The sequence below is a fragment of the Sinocyclocheilus anshuiensis genome, unplaced genomic scaffold (assembly GCF_001515605.1).
Source record: "Sinocyclocheilus anshuiensis isolate Anshui unplaced genomic scaffold, SAMN03320099.WGS_v1.1 scaffold1352, whole genome shotgun sequence".
Taxonomy (NCBI): domain Eukaryota; kingdom Metazoa; phylum Chordata; class Actinopteri; order Cypriniformes; family Cyprinidae; genus Sinocyclocheilus; species Sinocyclocheilus anshuiensis.
In genome coordinates this window covers 100,855-108,940 of record NW_015546087.1, presented here as the reverse complement: position 1 = coordinate 108,940, position 8,086 = coordinate 100,855, and positions in this window count along the sequence as shown.

The following is an 8,086-nucleotide window of genomic DNA, read 5'->3' as shown; positions in this document are numbered from 1 at the left end:
AGCGTGTCCTGGGTGCACCGGGCCTGTGCAGAGAAACACACGGAGTAGAGGTGGTGGGAGAGTTAGCTGCGCGCTGTATACTTACCTCGGACTTGTGAGCGTCAGCCCGGGATGTTTCCAGCACGGCTCTCTAAAACTAGTGATAACAAGGCGTTCTGATTGTTTTTGTTGTAGAAAACGATAAAGAATTAACTTGACGGAGCTCAAACTCAAAACACACAGCGGCAACAAACAAACAAGCTGTACAGACAAGCTGTTGATTTCTTCAGATATACAATATATACAAAATATATAATAGGCTATAATATAATTAACAGATTAACAAAAGTAAAAAAATAAAAAACTGTGCAGCAAGTATAGGCTATGCTAGTTTTTGTGACACAATGCATTGTGCACCCAGGGTCCGTGGTGTCCCGGCGCTGGAGTGAAGGACATCTGGGAAGATCGCGTCCTGGGTGCACCGGGCCTGTGCAGAGAAACACACGGAGTAGAGGTGGTGGGAGAGTTAGCTGCGCGCTGTATACTTACCTCGGACTTGTGAGCGTCAGCCCGGGATGTTTCCAGCACGGCTCTCTAAAACTAGTGATAACAAGGCGTTCTGATTGTTTTTGTTGTAGAAAACGATAAAGAATTAACTTGACGGAGCTCAAACTCAAAACACACAGCGGCAACAAACAAACAAGCTGTACAGACAAGCTATTGATTTCTTCAGATATACAATATATACAAAATATATAATATGCTATAATATAATTAACAGATTAACAAAAGTAAAAAAATAAAAAACTGTGCAGCAAGTATAGGCTATGCTAGTTTTTGTGACACAATGCATTTTATTTCTTTTCTTTATATCTTTATTTGATTTAATCCACCTGATCGCACAGGCGCCTCACGCACACACAAACAATATTAGTTGTTTGTGTGTGCACACAATGCTTTTGCTTGGAGTTTGCTTGGGGATCTGGCGCCCAAAATGGCTGACTTCCTTTGTTTCTTTTAACTGGGGTGGAGTACAATCTGTTGGAAATCAAACTTAATATCTGCCATCATATATTTTTTTATGGAGTTTTGGTTTTAGGCAATAATAAGAAAATGTATCATGAATTTATTTTTATGATTGGACCTGTCTGTCCTGCACCAACTTGGAATGGAGACCACAAGGAGAGTGACATATACAACTGATTTTGTATGGACTTTCAGGCAATGTGCTTCATATTTGCCATCTCAAACTAGGCAGAAGCTCCTGGAAAACCAAATTGTGTGTCGGAGGGAAAAAAAGACAAGAGGAGTCAGAGGTGGACAAGGTAAACAAAGACTGATTCACACTGTTATTGGACACAGGCCTCTTGGGACACACAATACAGAAAAAAAAACCGAAAAAAAAAAAACGAAATGAGAATAACTTAACAGAAGTAAAAACATCTAAGGATATAACTGCCTATGATCTACCACATCTGCTGTTATGTAATCCTCGATCACTCATTAATAAGAAAGATGAGTTTGAACTTTTGTTGAGAGCAAAGGATGTCGAAATTGCTTGTGTCACAGAGACATGGGCACATGGAAATTTACCAGACGAAACCCTGGATATTGAAGGTTATGAACTCTTTAGGAAAGATAGGGTTTCAAGCACAAAACTGAGAGGGGGTGGCCTAGCTATTTATGTATCCAGTAATCTCTACAACAGAAGATGTGTCAAATTGGAGAAAGAAAATATAGAATGTATGTGGATACAACTAAGACCAAGGTTACGTCCCAGAACGGTCTCATCGCTTGTCATTGGATTATTCTATCAGCCACCTTGGGGCAAACGAGAAAGAACTGCGTCAAAGAAGCTATAGATTTTCTTCTCAGCACTATAGATGCAGTAAAGATGAAATCACCTCAAGCCGGTGTAACGGAATCAAAAAGAGAATGTAGATTATAATAATTCATAGTATTGAATTCCATGAAATTAGACTTTAAACTAAATTAAATGGTGTTTGAGTGCCCCCTGGTGGTTAAAATATTGCAGACGTTTAGTATTTTGTCCCTAACGCCCACCGTAGTTCAACAGAAAATGAGCGAAACTACTATGGGTAAGCGCATCTTTTTGCTCTCTCTTGTAAATCGGTTATTAAAATGTAAAGAAAGTGATTCATATCATTTCTATGATTGTAACTGTTTGGTAATGAGTATATTAAGAGAAAAACATACCATGTGTTAGATGTTTTGCATGTGTGACGACAATTTTAGCGATAATTGCTGTGACTCGTGGTTTGCTAATGGAAACGGCACATGTTGCTAACGCACTGTAAAACCGCAAAGAAAACCCAACAAGAGTGAGCTTATTTGTACTTTGTTTCTTATTTCAGTTGAATGCACCTCTGCAATATTTCCTGTACTTTTGCATTTTTGTATTCTCTCTCAGGTATGTTGTTTCGTGTTTCTTTTGTATTGTGTTCATGAATTTGTTAAGGGAACATTATACTCACAAAAAGATGTGTCTAAGTAGTACAACAGAAAATGAGCGAAACTACTATGGTTGAATGCAACTCTGCAATATTTCCTGTACTTTGATGATTTCGGACGGGTGTTTGGCTGATTCGACATCCGTTTCACCGGCATAATCCTTTGTGGAGACTTTAACCAACTACCTATTAAGACTCTTATTAGCTGTCATCCAAACCTTAAGCAGCTTGTTAAGGAAAACACCAGAGGAAAGTCTACCTTAGACTTTATCATAACGAATCTTGATACCAACTATTGTGCTCCAAGTGTGCTTGCTCCAGTTGGTTCAAGTGATCACTGCACAGTTTTGATGGTCCCTGTTACCTTCCTCGTATGTTTTGTATTTTTGTTTGCTCCCTGTTTTCTTTTCTCCTTTTCCTCTTTTGTTGTTTCTGCTCTAAATTCTTAGGTTTTGTTTACTGGCTGCTCGGTTCATCAGTTGACCAATCAGGATGGACCTACCCGTTTAAAAGGTTTCTTGTGCTGCTGTCAGCCGTCCCGCTTTCCAGCCAGCGGGTGACTGTCCATTTTTGCCAGCCGCGCTCATTTCTTTCTTTGACTAATTGAGCTGTGTTTATTAGTTGTTTTGAATTGTTTAGTTGACTGACTTACTCGTTAGTTTATTGAGGCTTTCTGGTCCTGTGGTTAGGTTTATTAAACCGGTGTCATTGTTCGCTAGAACTTAAAAACACCTGTTGCTGAATGATTAGTGCCTTAGCTGCTGGTTTGACATGTGGTGCTAAGTTACCCCTATGATCAGCTAACGTAGACCAACGTGTTTTTGTTAAGTGAGTCCTGTTAAAATGATTTCGGGAAAAGGAGGTAGGCAAGTTTTTGCATTTAAATTTAGTTCTTTTCTTGTTAGCCGCGCTCATTTCTTTCTTTGACTAATTGAGCTGTGTTTATTAGTTGTTTTGAATTGTTTAGTTGACTGACTTACTCGTTAGTTTATTGAGGCTTTCTGGTCCTGTGGTTAGGTTTATTAAACCGGTGTCATTGTTCGCTAGAACTTAAAAACACCTGTTGCTGAATGATTAGTGCCTTAGCTGCTGGTTTGACATGTGGTGCTAAGTTACCCCTATGATCAGCTAACGTAGACCAATGTGTTTTTGTTAAGTGAGTCCTGTTAGAATGATTTCAGGAAAAGGAGGTAGGTAAGTTTTTGCATTTAAATTTAGTTATTTTCTTGTTAGTTCTAGTTAGGGAGTGACTGCCACCTATGTATTTTGTTATTAAGTAGGGTAGTTTATGTTGGGCGTCGGATACGCTGAAGTTTGCAGTTTTATTTCTACATTTTCTGTTTGATAGTTAGATTAGTTGGGTTGAGGTTAAGTTATCGGGGTTGTTTTGCGTTTGATTATTTCTTTGTTTTGGCGTCACTCAGTTTTCTCCTTTTTCCCATCATTTAGAAGTTATTTATTTTTAGTGATTGCCAATCTGCACCTCTCACCAATAAATGGTCCGTATCGAACGTGATTGCCTGTTTCCTGGTCATTTCCTTTCTTGGTTTGCCCCAGTGCCAGTTGTGTCTCACTTAAATGTTACAAAACATCCCCACAAATATTAAACACGTAACAGTCCCATTGGTAAAAAACAGCATTAAGAAGAGGGAATATAGAGTGGGTCGATGTGTTACTAAAGAAGGAAGAGAAGCCCTTGCTCAGTGTATGGCCATTACAGATTGGTCCCCTGTGTATGAAGCTGAGGATATTGAGAAACAAGTGGAGATTTTTAATATTTATATCCAGACAGCTCTACAAATATGCTTGCCACTGCAAAGGAAAGCTATAACATATGACAAACCTTGGATGACTGAAGAAATCAAACGTGCTATAAAAAGTCGGCAGAAAATTTACCAAAAACAGGAAAACTAAAAAATGGAAGAAGGCAAGGAATATTGTCCAATGGCAGATCAATCAAGCAAAAAAAATAAAAATTACGCAAATAAAATCCAAAATCTGAAGAGTAAAAAGCCAAGACTGGTGGGATTACATCAACAATGAGTTTGGGCGATCTAAAACTAATAGAACTGAGATAAAACTTTATAATGTCAATGGAAATCATGTAGCAGAGGTCTTAAACATTTTTTTTTGCCAAACTTTGGCCAAACCAACAAAAACGCATGCATTGTGTAGTATAGGAGAGATAAAACAAGCCCTGCTAAGATTAGATGCACGGAAAGCAAGTGGCCCTGATGATATACATCCTTGGCTTGTCAAGAATCACGCAGAAGACCTGGCACCAGTTATAGCACATCTGATCAATACCTCATATCAAGTGGGTATTCTACTAACTGCATGGAAAGAAGCTAATATATGCCCAGTTCCAAAGGTTGCCCGACCAAATAAAAAATCTGACTGGAGACCAATTTTCTTAACTTCTTGCATTGGTAAAATGCAAGAGAGGATTGTCTTGAAGAAACGTATGCCAACAGTTCTGAAAGAATGCAACAATCAGTATGCTTATCTGCCTAAACACAGCACAACGAATGCTTTGGTCAAGAATATACATACATGGCTAAGGGAGACAGACTCAACTATGGTCCGTGTGTAATTGGCAGATATGTCAAAAGCATTTGATCGATTTGACCATGCAAGGCTTTTTCAGCATTTAACAACACTTAACCTCTGTCCACAGTTGTTGGCTTGGTTGTTTAGCTACACAACAGGAAGATGACAAAGGGTGGTTGCAAACGGTAAAAGCAGTGAATGGAAAGTTGTGACATCGGGGGTTCCCCAAGGTGGAGTTGTCACATATCTGTTTTTACTGCATATGTCAACCCATGAAGTCATTTTTGGTGATACACTGGACACAGTTTATGCAGATGATATTGGTATATCATGAGCTGTAAAGTTAAAAGAAATATAAACAGACAAAAAGATGGAAATGGAGGCACTTGCTTTGGTAACTTAGTACAACATAACAACATGTTCTTAAATGCAAACAAATCTGTCGGAATAAGGATATGTTTTGCAAACAATTAAATACAACCACCACCACTCATACTGGGAGGACAGGAGGTTCCTGTGGTATTACAGACAATATACCTAGGGTATCATCTTGACAGTCAATTAAATGGAAATTATTACATTGACGAGTGTGTAAAAAAGGCATCTCAACGTCTTCACTTTTTGACAGTTTTTGCAAAACATGGAACTTCTGCTGATAATTTAGTATGTATTGCTCCTTGATCAGATCCTGTCTGGAGTATGCAAATGTGCTGTTAGTTGGTTGCACAAAAAGCAAGCAGCTTTGCTGGAAAGCGTGTCACCATATCTGTTTTTACTTCATATGTCAATCCGTGAAGTCATTTTTGGTGATACGTTGGACACAGTTTATGCAGATGACATTGATATCACGAGCTTTAAAGTTAAAAGACATAGAAACAGACAAAAAGATGGAAATGGAGGCACTTGCTTTGGAAACTTGGGAGCAAAATAACAACATGTTCTTAAATGGAAACAAATCTGTCGAAATAAGGATATGTTTTGCAAAAAATTAAATACAACCACCACCACTCATACTGGGAGGACAGGAGGTTCCTGTGGTATTACAGACAATATACCTAGGGTATCATCTTGACAGTCAATTAAATGGAAATTATTACATTGACGAGTGTGTAAAAAAGGCATCTCAACGTCTTCACTTTTTGACAGTTTTTGCAAAACATGGAACTTCTGCTGATAATTTAGTATGTATTGCTCCTTGATCAGATCCTGTCTGGAGTATGCAAATGTGCTGTTAGTTGGTTGCACAAAAAGCAAGCAGCTTTGCTGGAAAGCATGCAAAAGAGAGCACAACCAATCATTGAGAGATTTACCAACACATCAATACATCTACCTGATTTACAAGGTCGGAGAGAGCAAGCCACCATCAAATTAATACAAGAGATGGCCCAGAATGATCATCCTCTTCATGATCTTTTTCCACCAACCAGGGGTGAAAAAACTGGTCGGCTTATTAGGAAGGAAAGCAATTTGACATTATTCAAAGCAAGGACAAAACGTTATGCTAGTTCTTCCATTCCTTTTGGTGTTAGACTGTTCAATGAATGTAATGTGGATGCTTAGGGTCCTTTTTGCAGTTGTACTTGTATGTTTAAAAAATTTTTAGGTTTATGTGCGTGTACTAATAGATGTATATTTTGCTTATGTATGTGGAAATGTATATCTTTTTTTTCTTTTTTCTTTTTTTGAGTAGTGTTATTGAATTTGTTTTGAAAATGTATTGCTTATGTATGTGCAAATGTAAATCTTTTTTTTTTTTCCTTTTTTTGAGTAGTATTATTGAATTTGTTTTGAAAATTTTGTTTTTATATTTCTCTGGTATCTTTGTATTTTATGTTTTTTCCTTGCGATTTTATCTTTCAATGTACTTTCTGCTATAATTGAATCTCAGTATTGCTAAGCAGAAAAGTAAATAAACTTCAAACTGCATTAGTTCTAGCGTTGCCTTATATTTCAGCCATTCATCATCAAACTAAATTAGTCAACCAAACATACTGTTTATTTGAAAAGGTCCACTGTAAAATCAGCGTGCAGCGCACAAACAAACATTTTTGCGCATGTGAAGGATTTTACACAGATATAGGATTTTACACGGATATTAGAACATGAGTGAAGTATAAAGCCTTGTTTAGGCTACATAATGAATAGTTTAGCAACCAAATGTTACAAATATGGCAAAAATGGAAATATTTGGATTCTTGTGGTATGAGACAGGCTCGTGAGCCCAAGGCCGTTTCAGTTTTGCTTGACATTTGTATGCTGTTTATAATGAATGCCACTATTGCCTAATTTGTGTTTTATTTTATAGTTTAATATATAATTTTATAACTACTTATTTTTAATTCTTGTTCTGTTCTGAATACCGTTAAATTTAAAATATTTGTTGTAGAGTGAGGGAAATAGGCTATAATGTTTATATTTACCAGTATTTTAATATACATATAAATTACATAAATGAATGTAGCCTAATTGTTTGCAATTACAAGGTTAATAAGTGTTTTTGGAGATGCCATTTGTTATGCGAGAGACAGAAATATTCAGCTAGTAGTCCTAAAATTTGATTTTGAAAAAGCATTTGACTGAGTCTCGCACCAGTAACTTTTTCAGGTACTGCAAACAATGATATTTCCAGAGAGGTTTTTAACTTGAGTGGGACTGCTGTACAAGGGCCGAATCAGCAAAATACTAGTAAATGGGCATTTATCCAAAGCTGTAAATATCCGCAGTGGTGTTCGTCAGGGGTGCACTTTATCTCCTCTCTGTACATGGCTTGCATCGAGCCACTGGCACAGATCTTGAGAAGGGGCAAATTTAGGCATGAGGTAATCCAATCTTTTAACCTACCAAAGGAATACAGTTTTATCAAGACGTTTTTAAAGAAGCATGTTTTAGAAAACCAAGATGTCACCATTTTAACTAATCACAAGCATCTCGTCTCTTGTGCAGGACCGGGAACCGGTGAGTCCAGTTCACATTACGTGAGGCCAAACAAGTATGGAGGAACGCTGCTCACCCTGCTCTCCAGAACAGGCACAAGGACTTATCGTGGGCCAGTGTGTGCTGTGATTGGTTAGCTGGGCCAGTGTGTG